This window comes from Pleurodeles waltl, chromosome 5 (assembly GCF_031143425.1).
Source record: "Pleurodeles waltl isolate 20211129_DDA chromosome 5, aPleWal1.hap1.20221129, whole genome shotgun sequence".
NCBI lineage: Eukaryota > Metazoa > Chordata > Amphibia > Caudata > Salamandridae > Pleurodeles > Pleurodeles waltl.
Window position 1 is genome coordinate 438,012,660 of NC_090444.1, and position 19,679 is coordinate 438,032,338.

Below are 19,679 nucleotides of genomic sequence, written 5' to 3' on the forward strand. Positions count from 1 at the left end.
AGTGATGACCTCCAGGTTACCAGAGTTAATCCGTTTAGACCTCTTTCATTTGTTTTTTCCCTTGGTAAGAACTCTATGGAGACAATATCAGTACATTTTATGTCTTTTAGTGCAGGGATAGCTTGTAGTAGTTTTAATATGTTTCCTCTATTTAGGATATCAAATGGTCCCCTAGAGTGGTATTGCGGTTCCAATATTAGTTGTAAGCAATCATTTGGTAGAGCAAATTCAGAGTTACCTATAATATCCACCTGTTCATCTAGTTGGGCTGCCCTTGAGTGTTCTATTACCTGGATCCCTAACGGTGACTCTCTATCAGCCCATTCTGACTTTATAGCCTTGTGCTTTTCTATTGATCCACTTGGGTATTCTTCCTCCATGAGTGGTCTTGGCATTCTTCCTTTTTTTGCCTGGCGTTGGACCAAAAGGGCTCCGGTTGGAGCCCCATGGTAACCTGCATATTTCGAATTTGTGACCATAATTGTTATACCCTCTTCTTCAGATGACCTCCTATTTATTATGGGACTAGGACTCGTTACAGCTTGTGTCTCCCATTGATGTAATTTAATATTTTGAGGTTCTTGCTCTGATTGGCCTGTATTCTTTGACATTTCCATGATTCGTTGGTCATTACTTTTTATATTCCCCTCTTTGGATTGTAGTTTGTTTTCGTTTTGCCCCTTTTGGTTTTGGATGATATGGCCCCTCAGTCCAGTGTTGAATAATGGAAATAGTTTATTTGCCGTTGAAATACTCTTTGTAATTGGCACGGCGTCTTTGGCATATCGTCTCCTATAACCAGGCCTGAGGAGGGATTCAATTTTACGACCGGGGAGCCCATTGAGGCCACCCCTTTTTTATTTCTCGCTTTTCGTTGCTTTTTCTTTTGTCTTTTAGTGGGTGGCTTTTCTGGCTGGGATGGAGCCCCAATGGTTTGAAAGAGTCAAAAGAGCCTATAATTTCCTTACATGTTCCTTCCTGATCACCTTTGGGTTCTTCAAGGGATTCTATCTCTTTGTCCATTGATTTCATCGGGCACCAATGAGATCTATCTCCTGAATTTTTATATTTTCCCTCCTCCCCCTGATACGGGGGGATCCTTTGGCTATAGTTTCCTCCTCCCTCATATTTAGATTTTCTTTGAGGTTTGCTATCAGTGAGTTTAGAGCTACTGGGAGAGTGGCCAACTTATTGATTATAGGCTCGCAAGTGCATCCTGTTATTGTTATTTCAGCAAGATTCTGAACTCGCTTAATCAAGTTGTTTAAATTTGCCAGTTTCTGGTCAATCCCTGCTACTGATTTAGCCATGGCGTTCAGTATATCCACCTGGACATCCATTTTAGTGGACTGATAGGGCAAAGCATCCAGTGTTAACTGTGAAGTTTTAAAAAAGATATCCCATACCGCATTTTGGTCCAGATGCTTATGGGTATTTTGTGCCTGCAGTGCATTCTCATTTTCTTCTTCCTTGCCCTCAGATTCACTTATTTTTTTCATTTAATATAAAGGATGCATTTAAGGGTCTGCATTTAAGGACAGAAATATCCTTTTGAGTTTCTAAGATTGCAGTTTTATCTTCTTGCAGGGACACCCCCATAGCTTTGTAAAAAGGCTTGTTAAAGATATACTTGGAGGGGCTTAAGTCCCTGTTTTGGCAAGAAGGGTTTGAGTTTAATGAATCCAGATTATTGAGATTTTCTGAAATATGAGTAGTTTCTAAGGAATACTTCATTTTCCCTACTTTACCATGCTCTTGTGGCCTCACAGCAGTTTCACTTAAAGAAAGGACAATTGCTCCTTTAATAATCAAATTTACCTCTAATGGAAGTTGAGTACCTAAATGGGAAAAGTTGATTTGATTATCCAAGGGTGGAAAGTTAGAGGTAAACGGGGAAGGCGAAGACTACCAGTAATTCTAGGTCATTAATTGAGCCCCAAACATTTTCTTTAGAGTTGTGTTCCATTTGATTGTTATTTTCTCCAGGGGTAGGTTTTTCAGTCCTCCCTTCCTCTTTAAACCTACTTTTATCATCTTGCCCGTATAGCAGGCTGCATTCACTTTTTATGGGGGACATTGGATGAGGTAGGGTTGTGGAGTCATTAGGTAGAGAAAATATCACATCCAAAGGGGCCTTTAAAAAATCAGTTTTGTGGGGTACACTTACTGATTTTTAGAACCTGCTGAAAAAAGGGGTTATAGGGGAGATCAGGGATTGACACTTTGTCTTTGTTTTCTCTTCCCATTTTGGGGTTGAGGGTGAGAATGTGGGCTTATTTTGCTTCTTGTTTCTTCTAGATTGCGGCTGAAATGCCCTTTCCTTCCCTGATCTCATCTTCACCGTCTGTGAAGTTTTCCTTTAGTTTTTCCTCCTTACTTTATCTAATAGAGCGCACCGAGGCGGTGTGCACGAGCACGCGTGATCCTCTTCAAATGCTGTCCAGGCGATCTGCCGGCTCCTGTTAGCTCCAAAAGGTCTTCTTTCCTTTTTCCTTTTTCTTTCAGATAGACACCTGTGGGTTGAGGGGCACGTGCACATGTAGACCTCCTAGTATTTTCCCAGCCAAGATACGTTTCAGGTGACGGGAGGGTTTGTTAGAGAAAGTCTATGGTTGAGGCAGCAAACCGCACTATGGGGATCCGTGGCTGCTTCCGCTGATAGATGACTGGCTAGGTTGCTGGCTAGGTTGCCGACTAGGTTGCCAGCTGTTTGGCTCCCAGCCTATAATTCAGTGTCTTTATGCACTTCAGGTGCGGCCTTCTGTTGGACTGCGCTGACTTGGTGCTTGCTTGGCGCAGACTTGCTACAGATAATCTATGGAGTACTATAGAGTACTCTGATCCCTACAGGCCCCTATAGGGGTGGGTCGAGCGTCAAGGAGAGACGGGAGGGTGGCGTGGTACAGCCTAACGCCTGCAGGTAGGGCCTATCCAAGGAGGCCAAGGGCCAAAGGGCTAGGTGCGGAGACCAATGGTGCGGGGAGGCAGGGGAAGGCGGGGGAAGCCAGGGAGCAGGAGAACACCCAAGCAGCACTTCTGCTTCTTACCGGAGTCCTCCTGGTCCCGGTCCCGTTCAGCCGCCTGTCTCCCTGCCCGTGCCCTCCTATCTTCGTCTCGGGTCTCATGTTCCTAGCCCCCTGCTGTGATTCTCGCTGTGCCGCTGCTCCCGGCCCCTGGCCTGATGCTGCAGGCAGCCTGCCGCAGTTCTCACTTCCACTCTCGATACGATACTGACGCGACTTCTCTCACACTGCTGCTGATGCACTGCCCGTGAACCGGAAACAGAAGCCATAGCTCATGATATTCAGGAGTAAGTGAGGCTGTGTCCAGCTCTTCCCTTCCAGCCTGCAAGTGATGACCAATCCAGTCACACCTAAATTCCCATTGTGTGCGGCTGTCTGGGGGGACATACACCAAGCCCAACTGCCAACTACACTCAATTATGAGACCAGAGACAGGCTGCAGGCACCAAATGGCTAACTTTCTAAATGTGGCATATTCAGAATTATAATTTAAAATTGGAGTTCCTTGTGTTAGGATTTTAAATTAGGATTCCCGAGACACCAAACAGGAACCAATTATCGCTTCCCATTTGGAAATTACACTTATAAAATGTAATAAAGCAATCGCAGTGTTATCCCATGGGAGAGATAGGCCCCGCAGTAGTGAAAACACAAATTGTTGGACTACCAGGACATGTAAAATACTTTTAAAATACACTGCACACTGCCCCTGGGGCTGTCCAGGGCCTCCCTTGGGGTGACTTATCTGTATTAAAAAGGAAGTTTTGGGCCTGGCAAAAGGTTTATTTTGCCAGTTCGAAATGGCAGTTTAAACTACACACACAGGCTTTGTAATGGCAGGCCTGATCCATGTTTAAAGGGCCACTTAAGTGGGTGGCACACTCAGTGCTTCAGGCCCACTAGTAGCATTTAATTTATAGGCCATGGGCACATGTAGTCCACTTTACTAGGGACTTACAAGTAAATTAATATGCCAATTAGGTGTAGGTCAATGTCACCATGTTATAATCAAAGAGCACAAGCACTTATGCACTGGTTAGCAGTGGTAAAGTGTGCAGAGTCCTAAGGCCAGCAAAAATGAGGTCAACAAAAACAGGAAGTCTGAAGGCAAAAAGTGAAGGTGAAACCACACCAAGGATGGCAGGTTTAACACTATTATATTAAACTTTTGATTTTTGCATATTATTTTATTTGTGAAATAAATATAATATTCCATAAGTTGTGTATTTTTTGATGTGTATACAATTTTGTGCTTTTGTATACTGGTTTGAGGTTCAAATCATGGAAATTGCTTAGATGGCGTCCCTGGCTTCCAGTAGGATTCAGTGGGAGTCAACAGAAATGAAAAGGTTAAGAAATGCTGCTCTACACCCTTTGTTCCTACCTGTTTCATGGCTCATGTACAAGGGCATTGGCCACAAGCAGGGACAAGGATGTGTGACAAGACTGTGCAAAACACACCCTTTCTTCAAAAAATATATGCAAGCATAGCCACAGGGTCTTAACCGCTTTGGTGCGGGCGTCGGCCACTGGCCGACACCCGCACTACCTCCCTGGTGCCGGTCACGACCAGTGGCCGACACCAGGGAGGGGGTTAATAAATCCTCGGGTGCAACCCCGGAAGACACAGAAGTTTTCCGTGTCTCCCCCCGCCCTCCACCCGCACCTTTGTGACATCAGCGCGTCGCGAGGCGCGCTGACGTCACTTTGTTGATTTCCCCATCGGAGCAGGAAGCGGCCGCAAACGGCCTTCCCCACGTTCCGGAAGGCCTCGTAAGAAAGGGGAGAGTCTCCCCTTTCTTACGAGGCCTTCACCACTAGACACCAGGGATTTCACTTGGGGGGGGTCAGCCCCCTCGGAAAACGGGCCCCCCCCCGGGGGCATATTTTTTTTTTTTAAAAGGTAGGTGTCTCCGGGGGGGGGGGGGGGGGCGCAATCGCGCCCCCCCCCCCCAGGGGCTAAATTTTATTTAAAATAAATAAATAAATAAAAAATAAAAAGAAATGGACAGGGGGTCGCCCGTGGGCAGGGCGACCCCCTGTGGGGGCAATATTTTTGTTGTTGTAGGGTTTCACTGGGGGCCATTTTGGCCCCCAAGGAAACCATACAACTACTAAAAAAAAATATATATATATATATATATATAGATCTATATATATATATAGATATATCTATCTACATGGATATATCTATAGATAGATCTATGTAGATAGATATATAAAGAGATAGATCTATATATTATTATATATATAAATCACTTTTGTCAATACATGTGTGGTTTCCCTGGGGGCTGCGATCGGCCCCCAGGAAAACCAGACCCACATATAAAAGTGATATATATATATATATATATATATATATATATATATATATTTGCCACCAGTTGTCTTGCAGTTGCAGCTTGCGTCTTCAAAGCAATGCACATACTTCAACTGACACATTTCAACTGTAGCTTTCAGGCAGCAATAAAAAAGTCAAGTAAGTATTGTGAATATGTTTCTGCTACAAAAGGATCAGACTTTTGTCTAGTGGCAGTTTTAGTGCCATAAAAAAGCGCAGAAGGTTTATATGCCCACTGCAAAGAGTAAATCTGTATTTTATGCAAATAGCTGAGTACATTAGTAAAGTCAGCCATTACCTGCGCTATAATACAAATGAAATGTATGTGCGGGGTGGAGGGCGGCTATGGAGAGATGGGGGCACTTTTGCTTGGTGGTAATGATGGAATCCGAGGAGGAGGGAGTGGGACCACCAAAAATGATTGTTGGACTGGGTGCAGGAGGTGCTAAAGACTGTGACGAATGGTATGTGACAAGGTGTTTTTTGAGTGTCTTGAAAGAACGTGCTGATTGAGGGAAGAAGCGCAGGTAAGGTGGCCTCTACTGTTGCACGTATCTCACACACACCATCGATTTTGTGACTGTCTACGTAGGCTAGTGTTTTAGAGCAACAGTTTAGCCAATAGCAGAGATGGCATCTTGATGGATGACTGCTGCCGTCACTCGGGTTATAGAGGACAGCTCTGACATAGGATCAGAGACTGAGACATCAGATACTGAGACAGCATCTGAGGGATAGGACAATGGCGCAGACTCTGGGAGTGATTTTTCATTCGGAGGAGTCCCATTCGATAACTCCTCTTCCAGTAAATTATGAGGGAGGTGATGAGGACAGTCCTGCTGTCCCTTCGCAAGCACAGTCTGTGCAACGGGGTAATAGTGGGTTAGCCCAACCCAGAGAGCAGGTGAATGCGGCTGCAAGCAGAGAGAGAGAGTGCTCTCTTGGGAGCTCCCCAATTTAGTTCAGCCCCAAATTCCACCGCCGAAATCGCATTGTGGAGACATCAAAATTATCTATCACAAAACAAACTGGTTGTAAGGCAGGCACCTGTGTTTTTGGTCCTGGATTCGGCGGCCATATAGAGAAACATACTAAACCCAAACATTTCTGGAAACTAGACATTCGGGGGAGTCCACAGAGGTGTGACTTGTGTGGATTCCCCAAAGTTTGCTTACCCAGAATACCCTGCAAAGCTGAAATGTTGAATAAAAACTCTATTTTTCTCGCATTTCTGTCACACAAACTACAGGAATATGCTGGGATCCACAAAATTCCTACCACCCAGTGATTCCTCACCTGTCCTGATAAAAACACTACCCCCCTTGAGTGCCTAAACCTAGTGCCTTCGTCAGGAATGGATCACCCCAGGGTCAACAGCTGCCTCATGGAAGGACCAACATTGACCGTTGTGTGATCTATTCCCGTCGCGGGCACCAGGCCTACCCACACAAGTGAGGTACCATTTTTATCTGGAGACTTGGGGGAACGCTGGGTGGAAGGAAATTTGTGGCTCCTCTCAGATTCCCGAACTTTCTGTCACCGAAATGTGAGGAAAATGTGTTTTTTTAGCCAAATTTTGAGGTTTACAAAGGATTCTGGGTAACAGAAGGTGGTCAGAGCCCCACAAGTCACCCCATCTTGGATTCCCCTAGGTCTCTAGTTTTAAAAAATGCACAGGTTTGGTAGGTTTCCCTAGGTGCCGGCTGAGCTAGAGGCCAAAATCTATAGGTAGGCACTCTGCAAAAAACACCTCTGTTTTCTGTAAAAAAAATGGGATGTGTCCACGTTGTGTTTTGGGGCATTTCCTGTCGCGGGCGCTAGGCCTACCCACACAAGTGAGGTATCAATTTTATCGGGAGACTTGGGGGAACGCTGGGTGGAAGGAAATTTGTGGCTCCTCTCAGATGTCAGAACTTTCTGTCACCGAAATGTGAGGAAAATGTGTTTTTTTTGCCACATTTTGAGGTTTGCCAAGGATTCTGGGTAACAGAACCTGGTCAGAGCCCCAGAAGTCACCCCATCTTGGATTCCCCTAGGTGTCTAGTTTTAAAAAATGCCAAGGTTTGCTAGGTTTCCCTAGGTGCCGGCTGAGCTAGAGGCCAAAATCTACAGCTAGGCACTTTGCAAAAACACGTCAGATTTCAATGTAAAAATGTGATGTGTCCATGTTGCGTTTCCTGTCGCGAGCATTAGGCCTACCCACGCAAGCGAGGTACCATTTTTATCGGGAGACTTGGGGGAACACAGAATAGCAAAACAAGTGTTATTGCCCCTTGTCTTTCTCTACATCTTTTCCTTCCAAATGTAAGACAGTGTGTAAAAAAGACATCTATTTGAGAAATGGCCTGTAATTCACATGCTAGTAAGGGCACCCCAGAATTCAGAGATGTGCAAATAACCACTGCTTCTCAACACCTTATCTTATGCCCATTTTGGAAATACAAAGGTTTTCTTGATACCTATTTTTCATTCTTTATATTTCAGCAAATGAATTGCTGTATACCCGGTATAGAATGAAAACCCATTGCAAGGTGCACCTCATTTATTGGCTCAGGGTAACAAGGGATCTTGATGAACCTACAAGCCCTATATATCCTCGCAATCGGAAGAGTCCAGCACACATAAAGGTATATTGCTTTAAAAAATCTGACATTGCAGGAAAAAGTTAGAGTAAAACGTGGAGAAAAATGGCAGATTTTTTCCGCTCACTTTCAATATTGTTTTATTTCAGATGTTATTTTCTGTAGGAAAACCTTGTAGGATCTACACAAATGACCCCTTGCTGGATTCAGAACTTCGTCTACTTTTCAGAAATGTTTAGCTTTCCGGAATCCAGCATTGGTTTCATACCCATTCCTGTCACTAACTGGAAGGAGGCTGAAAGCACCAAAAATAGTAAAAATGGGGTATGTCCTAGTAAAATGCCAAAATTGTGTTGAAAAATGTGGTTTTCTGATTCAAGTCTGCCCGTTCCTGAAAGGTGGGAAGATGGTGATTTTAGCACCAGAAACCCTTTGTTGATGCCATTTTCAGGGAAAACACCACAAGCCTTCTTCGGCAGCCCTTTTTCCCATTGTTTTTTTAAAAAACGAAATTTTCACTGTATTTTGGCTAATTTCTTGGTCTCCTCCAGGGGAAACCACAAACTCTGGGTACCATTAGAATCCCTAGGATGTTGGAAAAAAAGGACGCAATTTTGGCATGGATAGCTTAAGTGGACAAAAAGTTATGAAGGCCTAAGCGCAAACTACCCCAAATAGCCAAAAAAGGGCTCAGCACTGGGGAGCGGGGGAGGCACAGCAGCTACGAGGTTAAGTTGTGTGAGACCTAAAGGGTATCAAACCCAGCAGTAATTAAACATGGAGTTGGAGGGTCCCAATGAGGCTCTATCTTCATGTTTTTAGTGTTACAGACAAAAACAATGATCTGTTTCTCAGCAAGGCAATCCTTGTTTACATTTCAAATGTTTTACTTCCTATTGCATTTCATAGCAGTATATGTTTTTTTTCCAATATTTGTTTCTGCATTTTAAATGCAACATATGACTCATATAGTTTAAACTGAGATGCCTCCACGAGACTGGGCGAGTTCAGGCTGTTGATGGGTGTTTGTGATGGCACACTACCAAGAGCTCTTAAGTGTAGCCTGCAGGTAGTGCTAGTTTCTCACAGTGCCTGTCAGAGGGTCATAAGGCTGTGCACACTACATACACATCTAATCTTTGGCACAAAGCAATGGTTGCATTTGTATCTGTGATAATTGTGGGAAGGTGAGTGATTCAGTAAACAGGTCTAATATGGACAGCACAAAACAAAATGAAAATGCAGTTACAGGTGAGTACGTGAGTTGCATGCGTGGGAAAATGGATGATAGAGGAGATGAAATGAAGTACGTGTAGAAGGAGAGAGGGAAAAGAAGGTGCTGTAGAGAAAAGAGATGACGTGAATATGCAGATGGAGGATTTCAGAAAGTTGTGGGGGAGAAAAAGGGTGTAAAAGTCAAATACTGAGAAATTGCAGAGGAAAGTAGAGGAAGGGCAATGGGAGTGCCTGACACACTCTAAATTACAGATCTTAGTAATCTTCAATTAAGTGTTTCATATTTTCAACATTAAAACATTTCCAATTATAATTATTAACAACAAAATCATTGTTATTCATTTATCTGATTAAGATAACTAGTACTGGCAAAGACAAGGGGTGTGGCTTGTTTTTGGTATATGTGTTGAGTACTATGGCTGAATGCAATGTCAGACAACTAGGAGAGACACCCAAATACTAATCAAGTGCTATGCTGTGTGAAGCACAAGATTTTAGGTCACATGCTTCGGCAGATGTCCATAATTGCATAAGCCACGCCTCTTGGAAAGTTTTTCAAGTTATGCTTCTTTGGCTTTTAGAGACGCCCCCACCACTTTTTTCATCCCACATAACGCACTGCTTAGCTAAATCTAGCACAAAGCAAAATGGTCCGAACACATCTAAGATCTTTACACGACACATGAAAGATTTCCTACTCAAGCAGCACATCCCCCATGCACCACTACAATCATACATGCAGACTCTGGCTGGCACCCTCTCCTAGACAAGTCACTGAGGTAATGAAACATTACTCAACATGCCACCAGACAAGGAAATGTTATGAACAGCGCTGCCAGACTGAAAGTTATACACTAAACATATATAACCTTTCAATAACAGCAGAAAGTACCATAAGTCCAAGAGACAATCTGGATGAGCTGGTCATTATAAGTACTACAATACGCAAACTTTAAAAACAGGTGGTCAATAGAATGCTTGAATAACTCACAGCCACTGCTTACTTCTCATTCCCATCCATCCTTTTATTCCTTCGTGTTCCACCAACACAAAGACTAACCACATGCAAATCAGCTGCGGTACTGCTCTAAGAGGCATAGTCGCCCCGAACTGCTATGTTACCACTATGTTTTCAGCTAAAAGTAAAAGTTACTTACCTTCAGTACCGATGTTTTTGAAGGACACAATCTACCTGCAGATACCTTACCTTAAGAATATTCCCCAGGTGTCAGACTGTCCCATAACAGCTTATCCCATCTGCTGTGGTTCCTCACAGCCAGGTGGCACTATGCAGCTCTAGGTATGTTGCTAATGATCTCCAACCTGCATGCTGACGTTGGTTCCTGATACCCTGTCTGTCCCCTCCAGAGAGGACAGCGGCTGGAACCTAGAACGGGTTAACTGCACTGACACTAACCGCAAATAACACATTTGTACACCTTGAGATCTTAACATATAAAGCACTGACTCGTCAGATGAAGAGGGAGGGCAGTGAGGAATCTGCAAGAAGATTATGTATCCACCAACAATTATGTTTCCTAGGGCGGGTAGGTGTACTTCTAATGGTTACATCTTACTGCAGGCTTTTACCAAAACAACATCTGCATGTGGTGCCTTGGATCCACCTATAAAGCCGCGGCTTGCAATTCGTATTCCCTGATGCATTAGGTAATAGTAGGTCAAGGCATTTTTTTTATGTGTATGTGTATATGTATATAGAAATATCACTACATACAAACAACTGTGCCCTCCTGCCCACCCCAATTCATCAGGGAATAAGAGATTGCAGGTCATGCTTCATGGTTGGGTTCAAGATACCATATGCAGGTGTAGTTTTGATCAAATAAAGGCACCCGCTTGTGGCAACTTGAAACAGTGTTTGAACACTGAGACTTTTACTGAAGCTATCTGACATGGTCGATGTTGAATCTGAGGAAAGTTTTGCTGGTGAAGCGCTGAGAAAGTGCTCCAGACCACCTTGATGAGGCAAGGAAAAATAAGAACTGACGGTAGTGCACAGGTTGGCACCTATTATAAGTTGAGGATGACATGTCCAGTGGGTGGAGTCTTGGCTGGAGTTGCAGTTGGAGCTGGATGGTACCACATGAAGAGCTACAACTGGGGAAGAGCTTTTCTGGGCCAACAGGATACCATGGGAATAGTCTTCGCAAAAGGAATCTGAAGGAAAACGCATCCATTAGAAGCACTGTACATTTTTTAAATAACATCTACTACCTAATACTTCAACAACAAACAAGCTTTTTGCAAACATTAACTCACTTTTTATAACACATATACTCCTTCCTCTCTCCTCCTTTTGAACTCTTTTTTTTTATTAATGTGTCATTACAAAACAACTTGCAGCAGCAACCATAATGCATATATCTGATTAGAAACAAACTGAATGGCAGCAGTATGTTCCTTTATAAAACTATCAAACATTCCCCTACCAAAGAATCCTTGTTAGAATGCCAATGGTGGGTGATGTCCCTTTTTTTGCAACTATTAGACCCATTGCCTCAAATAGTCTTGGGGTCCGTCAACCTCCCCACTTAACCATGAGTCCTACAATCTTCATTTTGGGGTCTGGTATGAGAGGCCTGGTACCACCTGGGATAGTATGTCGTGCATATTGCGTCTGTGAAAACCTATCCATAGGAGGTATTAGTCTAGGTACTAGATGCACTATAAGTCTCTGTTGGCAAGACAGTGTAACAACTTTGGACTTTGTTACTTAGATGATGAATTTTGCAACGCTACATGCGCCTTAGCAGCTCAGTCCATCAGCTGCTGTCTAAATGATAGGCGGAGAAGCTCAAGCTGGCCATATGTCTCCTCATCGGGAAACTCCACCCATGTCATATCTTGTTCGTAGACAGAAACATCTAGTTGGCAAATTTCCCTCTCTTTACACCTCTTGGCCTCAGTTTGATATGAGATAGATTCTCCTCACAGCACTGTTTTAAGTGCCTCCCACAGCATAGATGAGGAAGTAACAGAGCCTTTATTTGTTTAAATAATATACTGAGTTTCCATATAGTCTGCAAACTGGAAATCACACAGCCACCAGCTGTCCAGTCTCCACACCCTATCCCACCTCTCCTCTGACGCTTAACACTAATCTTTACAGGAGCATGGTCTATTAAAATGTGTGGGGAAATACAGGCTTCAGCCAAGCTTCCTATATTCATTACTGGTAGGAAGAAATGGTCAATGATCAATTCCAGGACTTATATGAATCTCAGTAGTATCTATATTCCCTGCAGTGTGGCTGCATTGCTCACCAAGCATGCCCTGTGATTGTGACTACATGGCCAGGATATTCGATCTGTGTGGGGTAAAGGTGCCCTTTACAGGGCTGGACTGGCCGTAATGTGCATCGGGCGTTTCCCCGGGAGGCTGGAAGGGTGGGGGTGGTTTTTAAGTGGAGGGGACCAGTTTTGTTACTGGGGACCGGTTTTGCAGCAGTGCTATAATATCAGCCCCCAGTAAAAAAAAAAAGAACAAAAACAGCAGTGCTTCATCACCCCACCCCTCCACCCCATCCCCATGACCAGGATGCTATTCTGACAAAATTGACAGGGCTGCTTTGGGCTCTCAGACAAGCCCTGGCCCTTAGTGCCTATATAGAAGAGTCATCACTGAGGTAAAATCCCATCCCACCACAGTAAGCCCTAATGGAGTGAGCAGGAGTGATGTAGTCAGAGACTTCAGGGTACTGCCCACAAGAGTGGGAGGTGCATACACTGAAATAAACATTGATTTTGTCTCCCCCACAATACCTTACACTGCCATGAATCTACCCAGTCATAATTATGGGCCTTCATAATTTGTTTTGGGAAGTGTTTGTGTATAAGAATCGCTGGCCCCCTTGAATTGCTGGGGTAACCTGAGTGATACACTCTGGAATACCTATTACAATTCATCCCTGCACACCTATTACCCAGCAAGTGTGTTTCTTACAAAACAACTATCTGAGGTATGTGTTTTTTATGGTAGTTGAAAGCGTCCCCTTGTTCAATCTTTTTATTTAAACCAGAGAATAAACTAAAGGTATCCAGGTGGATAGACATGGGGGAATCTTTTGTGTAGTGTTGCTATGCGGACTGCATGCTTGCTACTGTATAAACAAAGAAGCCAAAACATACATAAAAATAGTAGCGCTGACGTAAACTCCCCTCCAATACACTTCTTGACCTGAAGCATCTGTCTACCAACTCCATAAGGGGGGGAATTAACTTTACAGAGGGCAATCAGAATTTCAATCATCAGAGGAAAAAAGTAGCCAACCCACCAATCAAGTGTGTTTTTCTTGGAAAGTACCCCTATTAGCTTGCCCTTCTCAGGCCAGAGAACCAATTAAAACATAAGGGGAAAAAAAGGAAAATATATTGAAAATATATAAAAATCAGTCAGGTTTCATGTTCCCCAGTTGAGAAATTGGGGCAAGAGTATCAGGAACAGAGACTCTCTCACTGCCACTGTTTTCCAGATCAATGTTAAGTCATCCCTTATCTGGCCCTCAAACCTCTCCTGTTGAAGACCCGAGTGCCTGGTGACCTTCCTCTCCTGCCCCCATCCCGCCCCAACAGTCTCCCTACGAGGGGGGTCAGAGTTTATTTTTCCACATGCGAAGGCTGAACGACCAGACTCCAACTGACGCATTCCTTCTCCTTCCCCTCTCATCCTCTCATCAGGTTGATTCACCCTCTCGGTGTCACTTTCATTTATACTGAGCTCTATCCTGAGCCTTACACCATTTCTACAGCCTTGAGAAAGTCCTGGCGTATACGCCGTGTGGGGCGAAAAACGTGTTGGCTGAAACTCAGTTGGACTTTGAAATTCAACTTTGGAATACACCACTTCTCTTTAATAAAAACGTGCTGAATTGGACATAAGAGACTCATTTCTTGCATTTTCCATTTTTGAACTATTGCAACTAACGGTTGAAAAACTATATCTTTATCGTGGGACCTTACCAACCATTTAGTAGCGCTTCTTATCATAGGAGGACTTGGGTCCATGTCCTCCAGCTTAAGCTCCCACAGTTCAGGCAAACAGGCATTCCACACAGGAAGTTAACCCGTTTGGACCCTTCTCCTTGGATGCAATATTTTGTCAACGAACATACTTCCTGTCTAAGCCTTACTCCAAGATGTCCTTTCCAATGAACAGAAGAGAACAACGCAACTCTAAATTGGATCAAGTTTTTAACACATCTGATGCTGGCACTTTCAATCCTATTACCACCAATTTTGCATCAGCTAAAAGCACCTTTTTAGCCTTGGAAAAATCGCTCAAAAATGAAACTGACAAATGGTGGGAGGTGGCCTCTCTTAAGAAATATTTGAAAAATGATTGCATCCGCCGGGGGCTTCGCATACTGATCTTCCCACCCACTGATACCACCTCCCAGGAACGTTTACAGAAATGGGAAGCTAACCTTAAAATGACTTCTACTAATATGATCCAACAACTTATTGAAATCTCCCAAGAGGAATACGAGAAACAAACAAGAGGTTGACCAACTTACCCAACGTATAGAAGAGGCTAATTTGGGTGATATCACCACCAAGAATTATGCTATCCTCAATAACATAATAGACAATTATGAGTCAGATATCATCCAAAGAAAGAATCATAAATTTAGAAGAGACCTTCGTGATTATCAACAAGGGAGAGTCTACACATTCAGTAAAAAATATGACAATATCCAAGAACCAAATACCTCATTTGATACACAAAGTTGCCCTGATACTATTCCATCCTCAGAAATAGAATCCTCTGAAGATTCTGACAGGGACCCATCAACCAGACCTCAGGTAAATTTTTCTGAGGAAGCACGGTTATATCGCCTGGGAACTTTAAAAGACATTCGGGTCAAACCACCAGATACCTCAACAGCAACACCAGGTTTTTCAGGTATACAAACGAGAGCTCGCAGCAAGATTTCACGACCTTAAAATCTGATGACCAGTTAGTAGTTAATCTTTCTGATTACGAGCTCTCCTTAATTGAAAAACACATCTTGAACAAAGGTTTGTCCTTTTGTCCTACCAACTCTTGGAATATTACACAAACCAAAATTTACTTCTTTAAATTTATTCGTCAACTTAAACTTAAATCCTTCTTTTCCACATTTGCCCCTCCTCCCCCATCACCATCTCTTTCACCCAACCCAAGTGACATCTCTGTTCAGGACTTGGAAGGCATTAGACTCCTATGTAATCTGTCCAATACTAACGAATCTGACCTCTCACTCTCTTCAGTGGCTAATGACTTAGACTTGGAAATCAACCAATATCACCCTTCTGATCTCCGACCGAAATCTACTTTTACCCCCATTCTCCCAACAGGAAACTCTATAGATCTCTTCTCAACAGCAGTAATGAGAGACCTCGACAAAGAATACACACGATATTGTAATAGACGTAAATATTTACCATCAAATATCAACCAAAAACAAGCAACAGTTCTTGTGAAACTACAGAATAATCCCAATATCACCATCAAGGAAGCTGACAAAGGAGGGAATATTGTCATTCTTAACACTACTGACTACCTCAAGGAGGCATATCGGCAACTTCAAGACTCAAAGGGGGTTATTCCAACTTTGGAGGAAGTGGTAATCCGTCCCAAAAGTGACGGTAAAGTGACGGATATACCACCAGCCGTATTACGAGTCCATTATATCCTATGGAACTCGTAATACGGCTGGTGGTAAATCCGTCACATTTGGGACGGATTACCACCTCCTCCAAAGTTGGAATAACCCCCAAAGTGCTATAAACGACTTACTTATAATCCAACAGCAGAAATACAACAGAAATTATCAGATCTACTTGACTATTGGTACTCTTGCCAAATAATTTCTAACAAAGAAAAAACTGTTCTTTTTCTGTCTCACCCTACGATCCCTACTCTGTACTTCTTACCAAAAATCCATAAAAAAGACCTTCCACCTAAAGGTAGACCAATCATATCTGGTATAAACTCTATATGTTCTAAATTGGGCACTTTAATTGATCGCATACTACAACCTTTTATGACTAACTTACCATCCTTCGTCAGAGACACAAAAGACATAATCCAAAAATTACAAAATATTGATTGGCAACCTTGTTACCATTGACATTTTCAGTCTTTACACCTCTATCAAACACCATGATGGTTTAGAGGCAGTTAGAAAAAGCCTTTCGACCAAACCAGTGACATTTACAACACACAACCTAATGATACTGGAAATGTTGAAGTTTTGCTTAGAAAACTACTATTTTTTATTTGATGGTCACTATTACTTGCAACTACAAGGGACGGCAATGGGGGCCAAATTTGCACCACTGTATGCCTGTATTTTAATGGGCGCGGTTGAACGAGATTGGCTCTGGAATGACAGAAATGAACACCTTTCCCAACATATCATTTATTGGGGACGGTACATAGATGATATCTTGCTGATTTGGCAAGGCCAGAAGGCCTTACTCACACATTTTTTGAAGTCTTTAGTACCCAATAAATGGGGTATTGACATTACATATCACATCTCCAACTCGGAGGTGGAATACTTAGATCTTTTGATTTTCGTAGACAATGACACATTACAGACTAGATTTTTTTTAGAACAAAGACAGCGGCCAATTCAATTCTGCATGCAACCAGCTGCCATCCTCCGAGTACTATCAAGAACATTCCGCAAGGCGAGTATAGACGAGCCAGAATGAACTGTACTAACCCTCTTGATTATCAAAATACCTCCACCCAAATAACGGAGAGACTCATGGTTAGGGGGTACAACAAGACATCTTTGAACTCAACAAAAGACAAGCTAGGTAACATGGACCGGAAGAAGATGACTAACACAATACATCGGCCCAAACAGGATACAGCCATTCGTCTGATAACAGATTTCCATAATGGCCATCACCTAATCCGGAAATATCTGCAAAAACATTGGTACTTATTACATAACAACTTTTCCATTAGTAAACATATTACCAATCACCCACAAATAGGCTTCCGTCGAGCCCCTAACCTCAGGGACAAACTGTGCCCTTCATTTTTCCAAACAAAACCATCCAGACCCTTTTTTCCAAAACCCAAGGGTTTTTATACCTGTACCAAATGTTCCATCTGCATATTAGGTCTTAACAAATCCACAACAATAACCATCAAAGGCAAGGATTTTGAGATCAAAGACTTAATTAACTGTGAAAGTACCAATATTATTTACATAATATGGTGTCCCTGTCAACAAGTCTACATTGGAAGTGCCATCCGTTCTCTCAAAATTCGGATTCAAGAACACTTTCGTAACATTCAAAAATCAGAAGTCAAGGCACCCCTTGTGGAACACTTCAATGAATCTCATCCCTACGAGCGCAACTTTACTTTCTGTGGTCTTCGACGCATCACAATGTCTAAAAGGGGGGTAACCTACCCCTGTGTCTACATCAAGAGGAAAGCTGGATGATTATTCATTATGATACTGTTAATTATGGCCTAAACAAAGACCATGAGTGGCATTATTGGTTGATCTGAAGAGCCGGACGAGCTCTCTATCTTTTCCTTTTCTTCTGTTTCGCTTTATACCCTGTCTGGTCTTCTTTTTAATTTGCCCTTCCATAGGGAGGAACTACTCCGTGGGAATAGCATAGTGGTGCCAACATAGTAACTTTCTGTATAAGACATAGTAATACCTAGACATTTGTTCCTTAGTTTCCCTGCTATTTATCCTCCAATTATTAATTTCTAATATTTAATATTAATTTTATTTATTTTCCTTTTCTCTTCTATTACACCAAGGAGGTAGTATTCACACCCCCAGCTTGTAGTTTATTTAATATTTCTTATTTTTTTCGCATTCTGTTAATAATCCTTTGCTTTCACCTAATTGCTCGTAGTTACTAAAAAGGATGCCTCTTTTCCCTACCAAAATGGCGCCGCCGCGTTATGGCCTTTAACGGCGACGCCATTACCCGATTCAGTTTAACTGCTCCTTAGTCCTTCTTCGGTGTTCGTGCCCTCAACACTGAAGAAGGACTACCGCTAATAAAGTTGGAGCTTTTTCCCGGCGCGTCCCCCGAGAAGAGGCGATGGACGCGTCAGAACTGTAAACACTGCTTGCTCCTAATAATTTAGGTAAGGATTTAGTCACCTTTTTTGACCCGCATTTTAAATGCTTTAAAAGGGGGCCTGTTAGTCAGTTTACCCTGCATATAATTTATACAAGTTACCGGCTGATAACACTGCCTTTCATCAGGCATACTTACCTTCGTAGACTCTACCAAAGCCAGGGGTAATTTGCCATACTAACTGAAATATTGAATTTTGTTCCGGATTATGAACTAAACACAGTAATGTGCAATTTTGGAACGCATTAATCATCTTGGGACTTGTTGTGATGCTGTGGCTTAATATAATGGGCATACATTTGCCATCATTTGGATAACATTGCGTATCTTGAATTGTTTGTATAGTTAATGTCACGTATTTCAGATGTCTGTCATATATCTCATGCACAGATCCTCTATAATTACTGTGGCAATTAGCCTGAAGAACTATGCTTTCAAATAACGTGGTATGTAATTTTCACTTGCTAAGCTCTAAACTCTAATATACACATACTGTTATTCTTCTCCTTTAATTTCTCATTGGCATAACTAATTACTAATATCACGTAGTTCAGTGCCAGCATAAACTTACACGACTGATAATTCCCCATTAAAATATCGAATATCGATATATATCCCTTACTAATGTGCTTTTTTCTATCTACACCTCTGTAATACTCTCTAGGACTCATAATGTACTCCCCATACTACTATGTAAGGATCTATATCTCACGAATTGAGGGTGCTACCTTTTTCTCATAGTGACCCCTATGTAGGGGATACTCACCTTCTTTTAAGAGAGCACAGCAAATGCGATGCATAACCCTTTTTCACACACTCAGGGTATTCACCCTCTCGGTGTCACTTTCATTTATACTGAGCTCTATCCTGAGCCTTACACCATTTCTTTTTTACAGCCTTGAGAAAGCCCTGGCGTATACGCCGTGTGGGGCGAAACACGTGTTGGCTGAAACTCAGTTGGACTTTAAAATTCAACTTTGGAATACACCACTTCTCTTTAATAAAAATGTGCTGAATTGGACATAAGAGACTCATTTCTTGCATTTTCCATTTTTGAACTATTCCAACCAACGGTTGAAAAACTATATCTTTATCGTGGGACCTTACCAACCATTTAGTAGTGCTCCTTATCATAGGAGGACTTGGGTTCATGTCCTCCGGCTTAAGCTCCCACAGTTCAGGCAAACAGGCATTCCACACAGGAAGTTAACCCGTTTGGACCGTTCTCCTTGGATGCAATATAATGACTCAGCTCAGATACCTCTAGATGCTATAACCATATAACCACTTACAAAAGTACATGGGAGAACACAGCTCAACAGGGAAGCTTACGGGCATGATTTAAAGTAGGGCAAGCAGGATACCT

At 42.6% G+C, this 19,679-nt stretch overlaps 1 protein-coding gene across 7 annotated transcripts in view; it reads right to left on the minus strand.

Annotated features, from left to right (window-relative positions):
- WDPCP (WD repeat containing planar cell polarity effector) overlaps positions 1–19,679 on the minus strand; it is a 2,103,513-nt gene that overhangs the window by 1,101,704 nt on the left and 982,130 nt on the right. The window lies entirely within an intron of this gene.